Genomic DNA, 21,300 nt, shown 5'->3' with positions numbered 1-21,300 from the left:
GAGAATGTACAGTTGCTTGGGGTGGTGGCTACTCCATTTAAAAAGATGCTTTCTACCTCTAAAAATCTCTCTCATTTAAAGTTCCACTGAGGCCAGGTCTTCATATTACATTTGACTAGATACTGCTAATAAAACTATTAGCATTTTTCATTTTTAAAAATGGCCATTATTGATAATTTGTCTTTTTGCTGAATCTCTCTCTCGCTCCCTTTTTTTCTCACTCCCTCTCTCCATGTCCCTCCCTCTCAACTCCCTCTCTCTGCCACCTCCTCATTTCTTTGGTTTTGAGTAAGTCAGAACTTCAAGGCCAGGTCACATGACGATGTCATTTCCAGAACTTTCCTAGCTTCCCTCACTCTCCCACACTCATGCCTTCCTTCTCTTTTCCATTCTGTTTTTCCCTCACTGCTTCCTTCTAATCACTTAGTCCTTTTACTTTTCCTACCAGTTACTCTGTTATTCATCATTGTTTTCACCTCTCTTTTGACAAAACCTTTCCTATAAGGCATTGCTTCTCAAGACACTTTGCCTTCCTCCCAGCTCAACATTCCCTATGTCTGAATTGCCCTTCTTCCTATTTATACAGGGGCTGCAGAATCCAAACACAGGATGACAATCCAGACCTTTCCACCTGCCAGCTACAGTTTCTTTGTGTGTATAACGGGATGACAACACTACACACTCCAAAGGATTTTGATAAAATTTAAATGAAACGTAGAGTGTAAAAGTCTTAGCATGGCGTCTGATTTGTGTTTATGAAATATTCGTTGTTATTCTTATCATTTCCTTGACTTTTTATTATCTCTGTCATTAGAAAATAATGAAGATTGAGGAAACTTAAATTTTCCAACAACCAAATTCTCAAATGGAACAATGTCGATATGGAGTTTAAAGGCCTAATTAATAATATATGCGATATGTATACCCATCAGGGTACAGACATGAAACATATGACTAACTGAAACTGGAAAATTTGAGGAGAATTTAACAATGGAATATTTTCAAAATGGGCATGGTATAATGAAACAAGAGGTAGTTCAGTACCCTGGGACTAGCAATATCAGGGAGCCCTTACCCAAGGCCCTAAAAGAGCAAGGGGGTGCGAGCAGGTGGAAAAATAGCCAGGAGGTACATGGAGAGGGTTGCCTAGCAGGAATTGTGGCCACAAGGAGAGGATCACATCATGCCACTGGAAAGATCCAAAGGAATAAGTTCTCCAAACTCTGTCCTCCTTGCCTTTGATCCCTGAATGCTCCTGACTGGTCATACCCAACACATAGGTCAGCTTCATGGGATACACAGCAGATGCAGAAGGGTGAAGGATGTATCTAGGGATGGAAATCCTGATTTGATGCTGGAACTTTTACATGAGACCCAGGATGTTAATCTAAGTCTCCCAGTCATGTTATACAGGCTCAATTGCAATTCGCACAATTTCTATGTGCAATTAAATGGATTAAAAAGTCTGCATAGTCTGAGTTTCTTGTCAACTTAATAACAATCTCCATCTTTAAATTTGAACGAAATACTTTACCATGAATTGTTCTAGGTACTTCTAATAAATTCATAACCACATTTATGACCTGACATTACAGCTGTAATTGGCATTATATTTACATATTTGTTATAATGACTATGCAATAAGTGTGCCTTAATTAGATGATGATATTGTAACTAACAACCCATACCACTTAATTTATAAAGGAGATTAGAAACAAAATATCATATGCAACTTGTTTTAATTAGCTCCTCTGAAGCACCTTGGGCTCTACACTGCTATTTGCAATTGAGGCAATTGTTGTTTGAGGAGGGATAAATCAGTGAATTAAATGCACATATCCCTAAAACCGTTTCCTCCTTACTGATTGTTAGAATTAGATAATTTGCCATATATTCTGGTTGCCTTGGCTAAAAGGAAGGTAAAGACTCAGTTTTTTGTTCAGATATTGGTACAATTTAATAATTACAATCAAAATGCTTTATTTTCTTTATAATTTTACTTAATTTCCCCACATTATATTCCAATTTTTATTTTCTTATTTTATGTTCTTTTAAACGACATTAAAGTTTTGAAGGGTTTTTGGAAAATACGTAATGTGCAAATTTTTAATATTTGGAAATTCCAGATCAGGCATGATTTATGAGCTATGTGGATTATTTTCTGATAGATGCCAGTCCCAAAACTGCAGAGCTCATTTTTCATGGAAGATCGATTTGCTTATCAAATTATGCAAAATTGGTACATTTAGCATCTATTGCTTTTCTATTGAACTGAAATCAACCACAAACACATTTTTATGGCTGCACAATAATAATAACAATAACAATATATGGAAGTAAACTTCCAAATAAGAAAACCCTTTAAAAAAAAGAAAACCTCAAACAGCTCAGTGCAGAATTCGGTAATTCCACCCACATGCTATCATCATGAGGAGCAAATGTTTATGTTGCCAAGTTCACAAAAATGGGAGATAAAGCTCTCAAGAGAAGAACATTCCTCACTCATGCAATACTAGACATTGAGAACAAATTTCATTTGTCACTGCTCCTTCATGTTGGCACCAAACAATACAAAACGTTATATTAATAATCAAAAGAAATGCTGGTACATTCAGAGGTATTTAGGCTAGAAAGATATTTGAAACCGCAAAGCTTTTATGAGTCGGCCAGATGTTTCATGATGAATTATTCCTAACAAAGGTGCCAAAAATATTTCAAGTTAGTACTGTGAAATTAGCTTTCCTTATTGATGAGAAGCAAGAAGGTGTCGAGTTTAAGAGTCTCTCTAGATACATTCATCTACCTTTTGGTACAGAACATGCCAATGAGCATTTCCTAACAATTTGCTTTAATCTGAAAGGATGAAATGTTAGCCACTTAAATATTACAAGCTGCCACATTTGTTCTCAGAAGGTAAATCTTTTTAAAACAATTGCAAGTGGAGCCTCTAGGAAAAGAAAACCAATTTCCTACTTAACTTCCCAGTAAAATGTAGCCTCCATCACCAGAATCTCACTTACTCAGTGCTTAGTGCAACCCAATATTTTCATGATGCAAGTCGCTGAATACTTTAAGAGCATCGACTGTTTTTAGCATTAGGCCATATAATCTCGATTTTGGGGGACTTTCTACAAGCACTCCCTAAACAAGAGGTGGGATTGAGGATTAAAGGTTTGTACCAGCAGATGGATAAAACTAAGCTATAAAATATGCATTAGACTGCACTTCACTAATTTTGCTCCAAAAGAAGTTGATTATTTTGATTATTTTAGGCTTCCCATGTCAGGATAGATGTTTTTAGACTTTCAGGACTGTGGATTAGTGGCTTTGAGCAGACAATACATTACAGGAAAAAAAAAAAAAAAAACCAGGAACCGTTCCTTGCCTCGTAAAGTGTAAGATAGAAAAAGACACAGGGTTTTATTTTTAAAATACTTAACCATTTTCTTCAATACAGTTGTTAACAGGAAAATTTATTTTAAAGTGGTGAGGTAATTTCTAGTAGGTAACAGAAGCTTAGGATGCAGGCAGGGTCTGCCTGTCAGGGTGGACACTCCACTTTTGACAATAAAATGACAGCGACTTGCTACATTGCAGCCTCCCTTCCTGGCTAATGATTAATAATCCCATAGAGTCAGGGAAAAAAAGGAGGCCTCTGTCAGGTTGACCCAAGTCTACCTGTGCTGACCTGTTGCCTGGGGGGTTAAACTACTTTAAGATTTGTGAATTTAGTTCAGCATCCTTGTTACAGTTTGTTTAAAGGGAATTTACTGGTCCTGATGCTGGCCATTATGTGGGGTCTTAAGGACTCTATAGATAGGACTATAGGGAGCATTGTCAAATACATTTATCATAGGAGTAACTGAAGAGAATATTGGAAATCAGGAATATCATAGAAAAGCCTGAATTCAGCTAATGTACTTTCTGATCATGCTGCTCAATTTATAATACTGGTTTTTGGTTCTTGATTTGCTTCACATACCTCTGTTTAATATCTCATGTTCTGTTTTTGTTTTGTGGGATGCTCAGCTCTAATGTCCAAAAATAATCAATTATCTGACAAAGATCAGTAAAATGATCTGAGAATTAATATCCCCAAAGCTAACATTTTTGAGGTCTCGTTTTATACAAGCAATGTACTAAATGCTATACAAGCATTAACTCGTGTAATTTCTACAACAACCCTATGATGTATATTTTGTTATTATCTTAGTTTTACAGATGAGAAAACAGTGGCAAAAAGAAGTATTGTAGCTTGCTCAGGGTCATGCAGTCAATATAGAGCAGAAATAAGGTTCAGACCTGGGATGACTCTAATCCAGACCCTTAAATACTACTGGACAAGCAATAATAGAATTCTTTTTATTTTGAATCAGTAACTTGATAGATAGCCAAAAGAATCCTGTGGCATATTTTTTATGTGATAGACCCTAGTGCTAACACCGTGCTGGATGCTGTGAGAAAAAAAAATAAGAGTTAAAGACAGTATCCACCCACAAGAATTTAACAATCCAATGGATAGCTAAGTATTAAATCTGAAGGTTAAAGGAAGGCTATTCGATTTTGGTAAATGTGTGTTGTATTTATATAGAAACACATGAATTTATATACACTTAAATATATCTCAGCCAATTTTGAAAGATTATTGGTTTCCAGATTTGTTAATTAATTTAGATAACTTAATGATGTAAAAGTAATTATGCTAATTTTTTTAAAAAGGAAAATAATCTCATTTAAGTATGTTTAACTCCTACAAAGACAATATTTATATAAAAGCAAGCCATCACATGTTGAAATGAAGACCAATTAGAAAATACATGCAAATGATTACCAAAATCTCCCAGGTTAACATGCAAAAGGAGTAAAATACAAGAAAGGCATTAATATGAATATAATGGAGCTGCCAGGTTTTGAGGGAGTGAAGCAGATATTAGATTAGTGCAAAAGTAATTGTGGTTTTTGCTATTTCAATGGCAAAAGCCACAATTACTTTTGCACCAATCTAATAGTTCCAACTGTGACACACACCATATCTTGGAATTATGGTTAACAGATTCAAGGTTACAGAGGAAAATTTTCTTAATCAAATCTTATTGGCTTGGGTACCACAAAATTCGCCTCTGGTTTCCTGGGTACCTACTGCACTCCAGTAGGAGGGGACCTTCACAATTCTTCTACTTCTGGAAGATCCAGGGATGGAAATCCATGCCTTTGGTGAGAGACGTACTACCGATTGGCTCTCATTTGTGTGCTTCCCAATCCAGCTCCGGGATTGTATTTTGAAAACCTTGGAAGAGACAACGATGGAAATCAAAACTGAAAGAGTTGGAACTCTTTATAACATGAGGACACAAGAAGCATGGCTTTGCTGACATCTAACTGTGTGTAATCCAAGTGTAGGGATGTAGTCTCCCAAGTCAACAGAAACCACTGGGCAGCTTCATTTCTGTGGGCCTCTAAGCCTAGGGGTGCCCTGCAAGAAGAGTTCTGGGTCTAAACATAGTTTAGGGGATGGGGATCCTGCATTAGTCCTTGGTGATGAGACTCAGTGGAATTCAAATTGCTACAGATTGCAGTGAGGCAATGGTAGTGGAAGAGCTGTGTTGTGAGCCTTGGGCATGCATAGATAGTAGCTGTGTGAATTATCTGTCAAGAACAGTGTGATGGGAAATTTATTACAAAATACAAAAATTAAAATAAGAAAAACCTCGTTCATTCAATTTAAAAAATAGATAATTTCCTATTAATTTTTGTATTCTATTTCTATGTTGTCATTCAAGGACACTGTAAAAACTTAAAGATGAGCTTGCAGCCAAAACCAGGAGAAATTGTAAAGTCAAAAAATAGTTAATATGTAGCCAGAGGGCAGTTACACGGTCAATCACTGAAAAGGGTATTAAACAGGCACAGAATCTAGACAGCAGCACCAACAGGGACAGACGTGAGTTCCTGGTTCATTCCTGCCCTGGAGTCCCAAATCCTTCAAGCTTGCAAAGCTCTCTTAAAACTTGCAAATGAGGTACCAACCCTACAGAGAGAAAGAAATCCTTGACTGTTCCAAGGAGAGAACTGCTGCAATTTTCAAAGCTTCCCTTGGCCCTAGGAATAAAGAGTGCTGGCTGAACCTCCAGATTGCTTTTAAAAACGAGATATGAAGACATCCCTTTGTATTTCAAATAACAGATTAAGATAAAACCATTCTGTAATTTGCAACATTTTCAACATCTTACTCTCAATAGCCACCATGGCCTTTTCTTGTTATGTACAGACCATATAGTCATTAATCATTTTTCTGCATAAGGTTGAATTCATTAGTTTTTAAAGCTGATATAGATTCATAGCTGTTAGTCATAATTAGTTGCTTAAAAGAGTGTGCGGGGGGCAGTGGGGTGATTAATGCCTCATTAGCACCTCTCTGTTTCTTCTAAAATACTAGCAAGCAATTAATGCAATGAGAAAGAGACCACTCATGTTCTGAAGAAACTGACCCATCCTAATAAACTGCTTTAAAAATTGTACTTTGTCCTTCTGAACACAAATTATTGAGCTAGAGCTTGAGACGGTGCTTTTTCCCTGCACATAAAGCAAGCGAATTCAGGGGAAGGTTGCTACATTCTTAATTCCAATCAACAGACATTTATGGTCTCCTCGTTGCATGCCTGCTACTGTGCTTATTATAGGTCATACAAGAGAAGACTATCACGACACCTATCTACAAGGAGCAGAAACCTGTCTTTGAGATGATATGGAAATGTTCACATCCAGGAAGCAGTTAGAAAACAACAGAAGGCTTCGACTGGAGGCATCATTATTAAGCTGGCCAGCTCAGTAGTGCAGGGCTGGCTGGCAGAAGATATGCTCCTTAGACTGGCTGGGAGGTCAGGCTTCCAACCACAGCTCTGCTGCTTACTATATCACCTTGGACTGTGCCCTTCATTTTCCTGAGTCTTTTTTTTTATTTCTCAAAGTCAAGCACTGACAAACTATATGAAAATCACTCCTAACATAGTGCCTGACCATAAAGAACTTTGGACAGAGAATAGTGCCAAACACAGCTTTATTAGGAGATGTGTGCGCTGTGCCCTTTAGGAAGGCTTAGTTGGTGGGGATAGTCAGAGAGAGTCCAGCATGAGAGGAGTTCAGGCTCCTTTCTCTGCTGAATCTCTCCTCATAGCTGGGTATTACGTTCATCGTCAGGCCCACTGAAAGGTGAGAGATGTTGGTGACAAAAGAGCCCTGGTAGTCAGGCCCTCAGATGTGAGTGTGCTAAAGATTCAATAAGCTAATACATGAAAAGTTATCAGCAGGTGCCTGGCACACAGTACACATTCAGTAAACATTAGCTATTATCTTTATTGTTATTATTTAATAATAATTAAGTAATATTATTATTTAATAAAATATCTGGTTCAATATAGGCATTCAAAATATAAGATCATAGTATATAAGGAAATATATGAGCGCCTCCAGCCATTTAAAAAGCTTTGCTATAGAAAGAGGCAGTGGAGGCTGGGTGTGGTGATTGACACCTGTAATCCCAGCACTTTGGGAGGCTGAGGTGGGAGGATAACCAGCTCAAGAAATCGAGACCATCCTGGCCAACATAGTGAAACCCCTCTCTACTAAAAAAAAATACAAAAATTAGCTGGGCATGGTGGTACACACCTGTAGTCCCAACTACTTGGGAAACTGAGACAGAAGAATCACTTGAACCCGGGAAGCGGAGGCTGCAGTTAGCCAAAATCGTGCCACTGCACTCCAGCCTGACAACAGAGCGAGACTCCGTCTCAAAAATACATAAATAAATAAATAAATAAATAAATAGAGGCAGTGGAGAGGATTCAGTATTATTTAAGTATACAGGTCTAAACATACTTTAGGGGATGGGGATACTGCATTAGTCCTTGGTGATGAGACTGAGTGGAATCAGTCAGTCTCATCACCAATTTTGCCTATGGCCCCAGCTTCTTTATTGATACGGTCCCTCTCACTCTTAAAAGGATCCCAATTTGGAAGATACTTTGCATAGCCAACCTAGTGTCTAATTATCTAGAATAGAACGGATGATACAGGTGTAAGATGAGAACATGTTGGCGATGGCGAGGAAGATAAACTGAACATCTGGCCAAAGTGGGGTTCCCTGAGAAGACTGAGACCCCACCAAAATGATATGGGGGAAAAAAATAAAGAGGCTGAAAACCAGCCATTTTAAGTGTTACAGTTTTTCTTTGGACGAGCCTGAATGGGGATCAAGAGAAATTTGAGGACTGGTAAATTCCTTGTTAGAATCAGTAGTTATCTTAAGTAATCTTTAGAGTTGTGTTGACGTATTCTGCGGTACACCTCGCTTTGGCTGTTTTCACCAATCCTTAAAATTCTGATGTTCTACTTACTATTTTGTTCTGGGGAACTCTAAAATCTTAAGTGAACTAAAATGAACTGTTCTTTGAGAATATTTTGAGATTTTACAAAAGTCCATCAGATGGTGGGAGACATGTCAGTCTAAGGTGTTACAAAACCAGAATTAAGATGTACAAAGATGTTCATTGCAGATGTGGTGGGTGGGGACAGCTGCCATCTGCTCATGTGTGGGAGAGTGGGCAGACGAAATATGACTGCACATCCTAGAACTCTATGAAGCACCTAGAAGTGACAGATTAGCTGTGTGCGTCTTGTTATAACTGGATCTTGAAAACAGGCTGCTGAGGGAAAAATTGAGAATCTAATTAATCTATTCAACATGAATTTGGTATTCAAATAAATTTAAGATTTATATGCACAGAACAATTCTACGTAACTGACTAGAATGATGCAAAACAATATGAATCGCCTTAAGCACCTTAGAATATTGAGCTGTGGTGGGTGGTTAGGAAGTGGGCTATGGAAATACAGATAATAAATATATGAGTAAAACATGAGCCTGAAATTTGATGGGCAGGGTGATAAAAAAAATAAGAGATCACAATTTTATTGGAATCTATGCATTGTTAAATAATTTTGCAATCTTGAGCAGAAAAGTCATGTTAAATCAAAATTCTTTTATGGCTATTTTATCTCTGTATCCCTTCAATCAGATGAAAGGGAACAATTACTATTGTAAATATTGAACACAGCTAGAAAGTTTGGAACATTGTTTTCCAAGGTTTTTTCAGCTCAATCATTATAACAAAATTGAGCTTGAAACTCAGCCTATTAAATTACATCAGGAAATATTTGTTGGTACAATTTCCAATAATATTCTGTCCTACCTAGGTGAACTTTACAAACTTCAAATTCAGAACTGGAAAAAAAAAAGATTCAGATTAAACACTGGGAGAAACTAATCTGCAGCTATTAAAAGAAAAAGAAAGACCAAGATTGAATCATGAAGAAATAAAAATTCTGAATAGATCTGTTACTAGAAAGGAGATTGAATCTCCTAACAAAGAAAAGTCCAGGGCCAGATAGCTTCACTGGAGAATTCTACCCACCATTTAAAGAAGAATAAACACCCATTCTTCTCAAACTCTTTCAAAAAAATTGAAGAAGAGGAACACTCCCAAACTTATTCTATGAGGTCAGTGTTTATTTACCCTGATACCTAAGCCAGAAAAAGACACTGTAAGAGAAGAAAATGACAAATCAATACCTTGATGAATACTGACGTGACAATTCTCAACAAATACTAGCAAACCAAATTCAACAACCATTAGAAGTATTACACATGTGACCATCCTGCAATGCAAGAATGGTTTAATATATAAAAGCTGATAAATATAACATACTACATTAATGGAAGGAAGGACAATAATGCCTCTGTCACCTCAATTAAAGCAGAAAATTATTTGACAAAATTTAACACAGTTTCATGATTTTAAACAACTCTTAATGAATTAGGAACAGAAGAAAATTACCTCAATATAAAAGAAGACCATTTATGAAAAGCCCACAGCTAACACTTAATGTTGAGAAACTGAAAGCTTCTCCTTTCAGATCAGGAACAAGACAAAGATGCCCAGTCTCGCCACTTCTGTTCAACATAGTACTGGATGTCCTAGCCAGAACAATAAGTCAAGGAAAAAAAAAAAAAACATTGGAATCAGAGACGGAAAAGTAAATTTAACTCTGTTTACAATGACATAATCTTTTGAGTAGAATACTCTAAAGATTTCACACAAAAAAACTCTATTAGAACTAAAACAACAATGCAGCAAATCAGTTGCATTTCAATACACTACCAATGAACAGCCTGAAAAAACAACTAAGAAACTAATCTCATTTACAATAGCATCAAAAAATATAATAAAATGTTTAGGAATAAACTCAACCAAAGAGGCATGAGACAGGCACTGAAAACTACAAAGGACTGCTGAAAGAAATTAAAGAAGACACAAATAAGTGGAAAGATATCCCATCTTTATTGACTGGAAGACTTTATATTGTTAAAATGTTCATACTATTCAAAGTGATCTACAGATTCAATGGAATCCCTAACAAAATCCCAATGGCATTTTTTTCAAAATTGGAAAAAATTTTTCAAAATTATTTAAAAAATGCTAAAATTTATATTTACCTCAAAGAACCCCAAATAACCAAAACAATCTTGAGAGAGAGAAACAAAGCTGGAGGCCTCACACTTCCTGATTTCAAAACATATTACAAAGTTACAATATTCAAGTAGTATGGTAGGAACATACAGTCATGTAGACATATGAAAGAGAAGCTTACATATATCATTGAGTGACCTTTAACATGAATGCTAAAACATAAAAGAGTGCAGTTCAGAAGGGCCAGTTAGCACAGGATAGCCATCCCTCACTTAGGGTCACAGTAATCCTTCCAACTGCATGTTCCTACAATATAACTGCCTAAATACAGATTTACTTTTGCACACCTCTTTCCAAAATAATGAGTGTTTATTTAAATTTATAAAAGTCATTCCTTTTAGGAAATAGTAACAAAAAGGAAAGTAGCCTTTGGGGAGGGAGAGGGCCCAGTGGTGGGGAGGGACTTTGCAGGGCCGCTTTGGGTGCAATGTTTCAGATTCCAGACATAGACCTGCATGGGGAAGATGAGAAAGGAAAGGTCAGCGGCTGGAGACAAAATCAGAAAAGGAGAGATAAACAATGCAAGATCCCCTTGGCATATTAAATAAAATAAATCCACTCCATCATTTCAGAGGAATTTTCAGGTAGAAGATTAGTAAATAAGAGATGATAAGGATACATTTCATTTTACATATCTAGTATTATAAGTTTCAGGTATGCAAAATACTAATGATAGCCTCTTTTTTCTCTTATATTATTAGGTAACATAATCGTACATATATATGGGATACAGTGACATTTTGACACTAGTGATAGCCTTTTTATTTAACATGGTACCATTATTTTAATAAATGTCAAACTATTTTAAACTGTTTTTGTAGTTTTTCTCATAAGCAGGGAGCACCAAATATTATTACCCTATAACATATATAAGGTCCTCAACCTCGAATTTTCTACCGTGGGATTTTGGGATATAACACTTGTAGTTGGAAAAGGAATGTTTTTCCATGATTCCTGTTCATAATGACAACAGGCATATCAGAACATCACATTCACACATGCACACCCCCCCCACACACACCACACAAACCAAACACACACATACACATATCCCAAAACCCAACACACATAGGCACACACACATACACACACACCCCACACCAGGCAGACCAAACACACATATACACACAACACACAACACACACAGGCACACACACACATGCACACTCCCCCCCACCAGACAGACCAAACACACACACACATCCCAAAACACAACACACACATGCACACATACTCCCACACAAGAAAAACCAAACACACACACACACACCCCAACACACACGTACACACTCCACATCAAGCACACAAAACACACACACCCCAACACACTACACACATGCACACCCACACCAGACAAACCAAACACACACACACACCCCAACACACACACATGCATACACTCCACATCAGGCACACGAAAATCACATACACACCCCAACAGACAATACACACATGCACACACTCCATATCAGACACATCAAACACACACACACTGAAACACAACACACACGATTATATTCAATGTATTTTGCGGGGAGAAGAAATTGTATACTAGATACAAGAAATATTTTTATAAAATTTGGTAACACTTTCAGGATCATGAATAGATAATTGCAGATTATATAAAATATTCCCCCTCCAGAATGACACATTCTACAGTCTTCCTGTCACAGGTTCACAGATGCTGGGTGCCCGGTTTTATAACTACCAGCTTTATTGCATAAAAAATAGCATCCCATTCATCTTAGACATTGTACTAGGTACTTTTAAAAATGTTCCCTATTTAATCTTCACAGGAAATATTATAAGACAGGGACTGTGAATCCCAGATTTACAGATGTTAAACCGAAACTTAGATAAGTGAAAAGTTGAGCTTCCCTTGCTGAAGGCTCCAGAAGTCCCCTATAGATATCCTCAGGGCAGCGCTCTGGCCAAGGGCAAGTCTAAGGATGTACACAGCAAACAGTCATGCTTACACAGAAAACAGGCTGTTCCGGAGATCCTGGGTTCATTTGGGACAGCTAGAGGGAGGACTGGAGCTGAGTAGAAAGGTGAAGGTAAAGGTGAAGTCCCTCCCAAGGACCCCTTGACCCTGACACTCCCTGAAATTTTCTCAGCTTCGTTGGGATTAAAATCTAAATCTGCCTGTATGCAAAGTCAATACATTTTGTAGAGAAGAAATCTGCCATCAGAATTGAGAAAAACGAGACTCATTTTGCATTTTTGTGTCAAAGCTCATCTGCAAGTTTTATAATCACTCTTTCTGAAAATTAGAACAATAAAAGGCACTTACGGGTAACATTAATTTTCTAAATTCCATCATTTGAGGACAGTGGGAAGCTGAGACACTAGAGCAGGTGTTCAGAAGTTTGCAGTAAATGGTATCATTCCTTCAGCGTTTCTACTACAACAGTCAAGAGTCAGTGTACGGTCTCCTGTTTCTGGAGCTGTACATCTTCAGATTTCCATTCCATTTATTCACCAAATTTAGACTTTCATAGTCAAGGTCACTGCCTTGATTAATGACTCAAAAGTTAAAATGAAATTTACAGGCAAGAGAAAGAGGAAGCGGCGGTTTGCACTGGGAGGTGGGCAGCACGGGCGGCACAGCAGCACTTCACTAAGGATAATACACTCGCCTGATGAAGATCAATGATGCAGATCTCCCAGCCATTAGTATTCGCTGGCAGTTCATCTCAAATGGAGAGATTGATAGCACCAGCTATTTCTTTGAGAAAAGTTACACAGTTTGACATACTTCCTGTCTCTCTTTTCCCCCGGAGGCTCTCGAACACCACAATTAGGGAAAATTACTGTGTTAAAGGCAAGCAGTACAAAAATCCGGTTTTCTTTGTCCTGTTGGCAACTCTCTGCTTTCTCGTCATTTATTTTTACTTGTATTCTGTGAATAAAAGGGCTAATTTTCTAACAAAACTCCCCTGACAGTTCATTTAATGGCAAATGCTTTACGGATGCAGCCTCAGCAGAGTGATAGTGGTTAAACTGCTGTGTTTACTATGTTTGAAAGACTCCCAATAATACCTGCTCTCAAAAATGGGTATGAGTCAACCAAGATATAACCAAATGTTAGGCATAGCCTTTCAGATCAGAAAGTTTTCCTGACGTTTTTGATAAATGCTGAAATTTTTTTCTCCATGTTATTTCTTGCATGTTTGCATGTTATGATTGCCACACGGACCCTAAATTAAGTCAAACCAATTTAATTCACTTTTAGCAGATGTGATTTCTGTGCTGATCAGTTGCACATACAATACAGCTTTGTCAAAATGTAAAGCAAAGAAAATCTAGGGTTTGTGGATGTTAAAGGGGAGAGTGAAGATCAAAAAAGAAAGTGCAAAGAGTGCCCAAGGACAGTGGGAGGGCAGAGCAAGGCGGCAGTGCAATGGGAAGCAGTGCTGGTGACATCATCTGTGGGGCCAGTACAAAATAAATACGCAAGGCACCTTGTTCAAAACGTATTAAGAATTTCAAGATGGTCACAGTAGAGCGTAAAGCCAAGAATAGAGTTGCATAAAACTGCACAGGTAGGCCAGGGGCAGTGGCTCACACCTGTAATCCTAGCACTTTGGGAGGCTGAGGCAAGTGACTCACTTGGGGCCAGGAGTTTCAGACCAGCCTGGCCAACATGGCAAAACCCCATCTCTACTAAAAATACCAAAATAAAATTAGCTGGATTAGCTGGGAGTGGTGGCGTGTGCCTGCAGTCCCAGGTATTCGGGAGACTGAGACATGAGAATCACTGGAACCCGGGAAGTGGAGGCTGCAGTGAGCCAAGATCACACCACTGCACTCCAGCCTGAGTGACAGAGTGAGACACTATCTCAAAAACAAGAATAAAAAAAGAAACAAAACAAAAAAACTGCAGAGGCAGCATGCTTAGGAAGCAGCTCTGTAGGGAAGGGATGAGAAAGGAGAGCGCATATCACCTTGTACCCAGAAAGGTCTGTGTGTCAAAGGACACTATCAGCAGAGTAAAAGGCAACCTATAGAACAGGAGGAAATGTTGGCAAATCATATATCTGAAAAGATGTTGGTGTCAAAAATATATAAAGAATTCCTACAACTCAACAATAAAAGATACATATAACAACTAAAAAGTGAGCAAAGGCTATGAGAAGATTCTCAACAACAATAATCATTAGACAAATGTAAATCAAAGCCACAATGAGATATCACCTCACACCATTAGGATGGCCACTATCAACAGAGAATTCAGAAAATAGCAAGTGTTGGTGGGAATGTGGAGAAACTGCAACTCCTGTGCACTATTAGTGGGAATGTAAAATGGTGCAGCCACTATTGAAAACAGTATGGAGGTTCCTCAAAAAATTAGAGACAGAATTACCATATGATCCAGCAATCCCACGTGTGTGTGTGTGTGTGTACACAAAGGAATTGAAAACAGGATCTCGAAGAGATGTTTGCATGCCCTTGTTGATAGCAGCATTATTAATAATAACCAAGAAGTAGAAGCAAAGCAAATGTCCATCAGCAGATGAAAGGATAAACAGAATGTGGTGTGTGTATATAAAATGAAAATGGAATATTATTCAGTCTTAGAAAGGAAAGTCTGACACGTGCTACAATACGTATAAGACTCGAGGACACTATGCCAGTCACAAAAAGACAATTGCTGTATGATCCCACTTATATGAGGTACCTGGGGTGGTTGAATTCAGAGACAGAAAGTAGCATGGTGGTTGCCAGGGGCTGCAGGGAAGAAGGAGAAGGGAGATGAGAAGCTGTGGCTTAATGGGTATAGAGTTTCAGTTTTATAAACAAATAGTTCTAAAGACTGCAAAACAATGAGAATGCCCTTAACACCATAGAACTGTACACTCAAAAATGGTTACGATCATAAATTTTGTTATGTGAATTTAACCACAATTTAAAAATAACAGAAATATTTAAAACAATAAATGACATCACAGACTAGTTCTCAAAGGTTACATCCCCTCTTAAACTGGCACTGCACCACTTACCTCCTTAACAGAACTACCGTGTTTTGGCTCATGGGCTAAAGCATATGTTTTCTAAGAAATCCATGTTGCTTCCCTTGCCGAGAAAAAAAACATACACAGTACCCCTTTGGTTCGAGGCTTCTGCTGGGTTTCAGTCCACTTCCTATGTACCTCATTTCCTGGAATCCCAGAGAACTCCTAAACTCAGAAGTTTATCCTTTCTCTCATGACTTTCCAAGTTTGCATTCACCTCTTTTAGCCTAAAGTGGTAGGAAAACGGGGATAGAGATGCTTCATTCTCCTGAGAGACCTCTACGAAATCACTGAATCTGCCAGGAAAAGGTGTGTATATTCTACCAGTTTATATTATAAATATACATACTATTCACCCTGCATCACTGTTGTCTTCTGTCTGCATATTTAGCTCTATGCAGCTTTCAGAGCAATCTTTGCAGTGGGAAAGAATATATTCAGATTCCAAGTTCTGGGAGTTTAGAATGCATAGCATCAGTTTTGCTGTCATGTATGTAATATCCATTCTTCTGGGGTTGATCCCAGGGCTCCCTTGCCCTTCCCCTACAACTGGGGTGTCCTCTCATGCCCATGGTGCTATCCCAGTTTGTTTGGGTTTTGTTTGTTTGTTTGTTTGTTTGTTTGTTTGTTTTTGAGACAGAGTTTCGCTCTTATCGCCCAGGCTGGAGTGCAATGGCAAGATCTCAGCTCACTGCAACCTCCGCCTCCTGGGTTCAAGTGATTTTCCTGCCTCAGCCTCCCGAGTAGCTGGGATTACAGGCACGTGCCACCACGCCCAGCAAATTTTTGTATTTTTACTAGAGATGGGGTTTCACTATGTTGGCCAGGCTGGTCTCAAACTCCTGGCCTCAGAAGATCCACCTGCCTCGGCCTCCCAAAGTACTGGGAATATAGGCATGAGCCACCACACCTGGCCTTATTCCAGTTTTCATACTCAGTTTAGCCTTTAGTTTCCAAGAAATGCTCCCAGAGCATCCAAGCCTTCCCATGATCCCTGGCCCATTTGTCTGAGAGAGATTGTGCAAAGGGATCCATTGAAGCATAGCAAGCAAGTATAACCTCTATTTGCAGTTATATTTAAAATTTTATCCTTTTAAAGTAATTGTTCAGTTTTTGTGCTTGTTTTATGAGGTACGTGTATGATGTTTTGTTTTAAGAAGTACAATAGAACATTTATATAATTTATATAAAATAAATGTGTGTATATTGAGGAAGAAGGTGCTTTTTAAAAAATAGGGGTGCAGGTAAAATATATTGGAACAATGAAGGCACAGTCTCCTTGACAAGTCTTTGGCGCTCAGCCTTGTTCTCTGATGATCCAAGGGTTGGCTGAAGTCCTGCTTTAAACTGAATGGCCCACTGAGAAGCGTGACTATTAAATGTCAAGAGGTTCTGCTACTCTGCTCCAATCCTCAGCTAAGACTTGATTTGGTGTTAAAATCAATCCAGTGGGATCCAAGACTTCTACATCCCTTTGCATCGCTACATCCCATTCCTCACTCTCAGCCTCCAGTATAAAAGCAGTTTGATGGAGGTTAAATCTCTTAGTTAGCCCTTCTCTGCTAATCCAGACTGCAGAACCCCCACATTATCTGAAAAACCCTTATCAATCGTGACGGTTTTATGCCTTACAGGCTGCTGGATGTGTGTGTGTGTGTGTGTGTGTGTGTGTGTGTGTGTGTGTGTGTAGAGGGAAAGGGAAGACTGTGAAATATAGCAAAAAGTAAGAAAATGGACTTGGGGTGGAGGTTAGGTGTAGCCACACTTTACCTACATTTTGCTGCTTTACAATTTGCTGAAAGGCCCCCTTATACCTCCCCGTTAGCACCCTGTATTTATGCTTCTAAAACACATCTCGTATCCTCCCTTCCACTTTGGCGCCACACCTGACCAACCATGATGGGGCTATGGAAGGAATGAGGTGCCAGAAGTTACACCACTGAACTTACATGACAGTAGCCGTGGTCTCATTTCAGTCTCTGAAAAATAAAAGAAAATTCATCCCATCATCTCCCATTTCATATTAACCCCAAGTCTTGAAACTGGTTCAGAAGTACATTTTACTCACTTCTATGTCTATATGAGGAATGTTCTAGAAATGAATATTAAATGGTATTGCCAACAAATATCATATTTCCATTATCTGATGCAATAAATCCTGCCAGATTATATAATACCCCGCTGTTCATTTTCAAGATAATAAGATGATAAGAAGATATAAGAGCTATAAGTGGTAACAAGTTAATCACTCCTGAATCTGCACCAAGATGTGAGCAATTTTTACTTAAATTTTGGCAAAGTCTTAAATATTTTTCCTTCATATCTAATTTTCAGGTTTAATTAGTGTTGGAGCTAGACTCAAGTAAATGGAAGACTTTCCTGGCATCAAAGATAGTTAATTCTGAAGAATAGACTGAAAGGGAAATGGCGTGATGGTGTCCTTGGCCTGAATATGCAGTCCTGGCACCTCAAAGTTTTAATCTCCCCAAGGGACCTGGCCTTAGGGAGTAGAGCAGATTACCTCTCTATGTCATGGATTTCCTGTCAGTCCCAGTTTTATCCACTCTACACCTTAGGGGATCCTTTTCAACATGACATCAGTTGTTGACTACTCTTAGAAAAATGACTGTGATAAATAAAAAATGATAAATCGTTTGAAAGAACCATTTTTAGACTAGTATTTAAACCATGTTAGCAGAAGGGAAAGTTGAAAAATCGTGAAATTTCACTTCACCTTCCATGACAGGACTTGAAAGGCTAATTCAGAGCCAGACAGAACGTAACTGCTATGGACACTAAGAAGTTGAGTCAGACTGCACCGTCTGCCTGGGGCCCGGCATTATCCTCAGCAAGGTTATAGCTGTTACCCCAAACAACAGCTCTCCCATTCTTAAGAGTAAGGTATTATTAGTCCTGTTCTTACATGAGAGGCTAAGGCACAAACATGGAAGTAACTTCCCATCGTGTTAGTGAAGTGCGACAATTTAAGTCGATCACCTCAAAACCCAAACACTTTCCTACTGGGTGGACTCCAGTTGTAGGGCAAAACTAAAGCTGGGAAGAACCCACAGAAAATCAGAGGTTGGCACACTGAGATAGCAAAGGGCTTCCCTGAGCCACAGAATACGGGGGGAGAGTTGATCTCCTTTTGTAGCAAGAAGTAAAGGAAGAGGCCGGGCGTGGTGGCTCATGCCTGTAATCCCAACACTTTGGGAGGCCAAGGAAAGTGAATCACTTGAGGTCGGGAGTTTGAGACCAGCCTAGCCAACATGGTGAAACCCGTCTCTACCAAAAATATATTTTAAAAAAAATTAGCTGGGTGTGGGGGCACACGCCTGTAATCCCAGCTACTTGGGAGGCTAAGGCAGGAGAATCACTTGAACCTGGGAGGCGGAGGTTGCAGTCAGCCGAGATCCTGCCAATGCACTCCAGCCTGGGAGACAGAGCGAGACTCTGTCTCAAAAATAAATAAATAACTATTTAAACAAAATTTAAAAAGGAAATAAAGGAAGAGGTTAAAATAAGTCCAAAATGCATCCTGATGTTATTGGCCCTGGGTTAAGGTACCAGTGAAGAGAAACTAAATCATGGGACTCATCAGGGGCAAAAGAAGGCTTAGGTAGAATCAGTGATGGAAATCCACCCCAGCAATATTTAGAATTAATTGTTTTCTCTTCTTATCTAATAAAAATAGAAGTAGGATATTCTTTAAAAGAGAAAGCTATTTCCAAGTGAAACTATTTGAAGTTGAAAAATAATGTTTTTATACTATCTGTGCTAAACTATGTCTATCTGAAATGTACACCTATGCTACTTGGGGAGCATGAAAATGCAAGGCAAAAATAGTGCTGACTTCCTTGCTGCTGAAACTCGCTAGTGTGTTCATGATTGCTATAGAAATGCCTGCCGTAAACTGTTGGGGGACACTCAAATTAGGCCATTTCAAGATTTGTGCAGACCATAAATATTCAGTAATAAGTGTTCGTGCTTAATGGCTCTGGGAGATCTTGCCAAGTGCCCTATGTTTTTGGCAAGTACCTGCCCTAGATTTAACATCTACTTATGAGCATGACTATTTCTATTTTATTTGTTTCGAGAAAACTAAGAGTTTTCTGCCTTCTGCGCCTTCAGACAGAACAGACTTTGCAAGTTTGTTCCTGAGGGCTGTGCTAAAAATACAAGGCTGCTTTCCAATTACATAAAACCAAATCACACACAGAGAAATGAAGACAACTCCCTCCCACCCCACAAATGCCTAGAGTGGCTACAGCCTACCTCACCAACCTTAGTTTCCATCATTCCACTCTTGGCATCTTCTGCTTCCAGGGGCTGAACTGCTCTGAGGGCTCTGCACAGAACCTGCACATCATCTCTGCACCCACTGTCCTGCTCCTGGAACGCTGTCCCTGCACACCTCCTGGGGTGCACCAACTCTTCACCCTGCCTCGTGGATGCCATTCCTCACGTGGAGCGTTTCCTCTGTCTGAGCATTTCAGGTGGAAGTAATTTCTCTCCTCAGAATTTCCATTTTCCTCTCATCAATAATACTTGCTTATTATCCAAAATTTGGAAACAATAAAGAAAAACAAAGGAGAGAGTTGGAAAGAAAAGCAAAAAAAGATGGAGAGAGAGCAAAAGGAGTAGAAAGAGAACATAAGCAGAAGGAAATAAATAGAAAAGGTGACAAAAAAGAAAAACTCCTCTATAAAAATATATTATGTTGGATTTTCTCTTTTATATTCATTTGATTTATATTTGAGTGTAGTTGTAATTTGTGCTAAGTGTACACTTTTCTATGCTGTCAACCCCTACTCAAGCCCTAACCCCCACACAAACATAACACGGACACATAAAACTGTCTCAAAAGATCACTTTTAGTAATATAATATTTTATGGCTACGTAATTTTCTACCTCTGAGCAATGTCATGATTCACATACTCATTTCCTCTTCTGTGGTGTGCACAGATAATTTTCAATTTCTTTTTTTTTTTGCAAATTACTTTGTCTGAAGTTCTCTTATGCAATATGAAATAAGGTAAAGAGCTTGGCATTTGGAATTTGATCTGAGTTCAGTTGGTGGGTCTGCCACAGAGTGGTTACATGACTTTTGACAAACCACTTACCTCTCTCAGCCAGTGTTCTTTTTCATCTTAAAATGAAAATTGTGATTAATAGTTTCACTAGATGCATTTGATCATATCTGTGAGCCCCAGCTTCCTAATCATACTCTTACAGCAGAGACCTATTTGATAGCCAACACATAACCATTGAGTAGCTATGATTGTGCCTGCCCAATCTAAGCAGGGTAAGAAAAAATGGTGTGGTGCTGCATATTATCAAAGCAAAACATTACTTATGTTTATGGTTTATATTCCCTTACAGGTTAGCATCCCTAGATCCCTGTATCTGTTTTCATTTTTTCTCTAACTTGGAGGGTGGAGGATTCGGTAAATAGTAATTGAATAAATTAAGAGAGTAAATCTTTTGCTAAATAACACAGAACCAACAGAAATAGTAAGCTGCAAGTAAAAACAAACATTTATGGAGTGACTAGTATACGCCGTAATCTGTGCTATGCAAAAGAAGAGTAATTGTTGCCCACCTGGCTACAATTCAGCACCTCCTTTAGTTGCCTCTGCATTGTCGCTTAATATGGAAAATTAATATTTCCAAACTGATCCCAACTCACAAGTTCTTG

The 21,300-nt window shown here is 38.6% G+C and overlaps 1 long non-coding RNA gene across 1 annotated transcript; it reads right to left on the bottom strand.

Moving 5' to 3' along the window:
- Positions 1 to 13,925: 13,925 nt before the first annotated feature.
- LOC117978999 (uncharacterized) lies at positions 13,926 to 20,974 on the bottom strand. The gene is made up of 3 exons (XR_004669623.2): positions 19,886 to 20,974; positions 17,551 to 17,580; positions 13,926 to 15,317 (listed from the first exon to the last, which is right to left on the bottom strand). It is a non-coding gene; the product is annotated as an uncharacterized LOC117978999 (long non-coding RNA).
- Positions 20,975 to 21,300: the final 326 nt, after the last annotated feature.

This window comes from Pan paniscus, chromosome 12 (assembly GCF_029289425.2).
Source record: "Pan paniscus chromosome 12, NHGRI_mPanPan1-v2.0_pri, whole genome shotgun sequence".
Taxonomy (NCBI): Eukaryota; Metazoa; Chordata; class Mammalia; order Primates; family Hominidae; genus Pan; species Pan paniscus.
The sequence above is the reverse complement of the archived record's forward strand: the minus strand, read 5'-3'. Positions and strand labels throughout refer to the sequence as shown.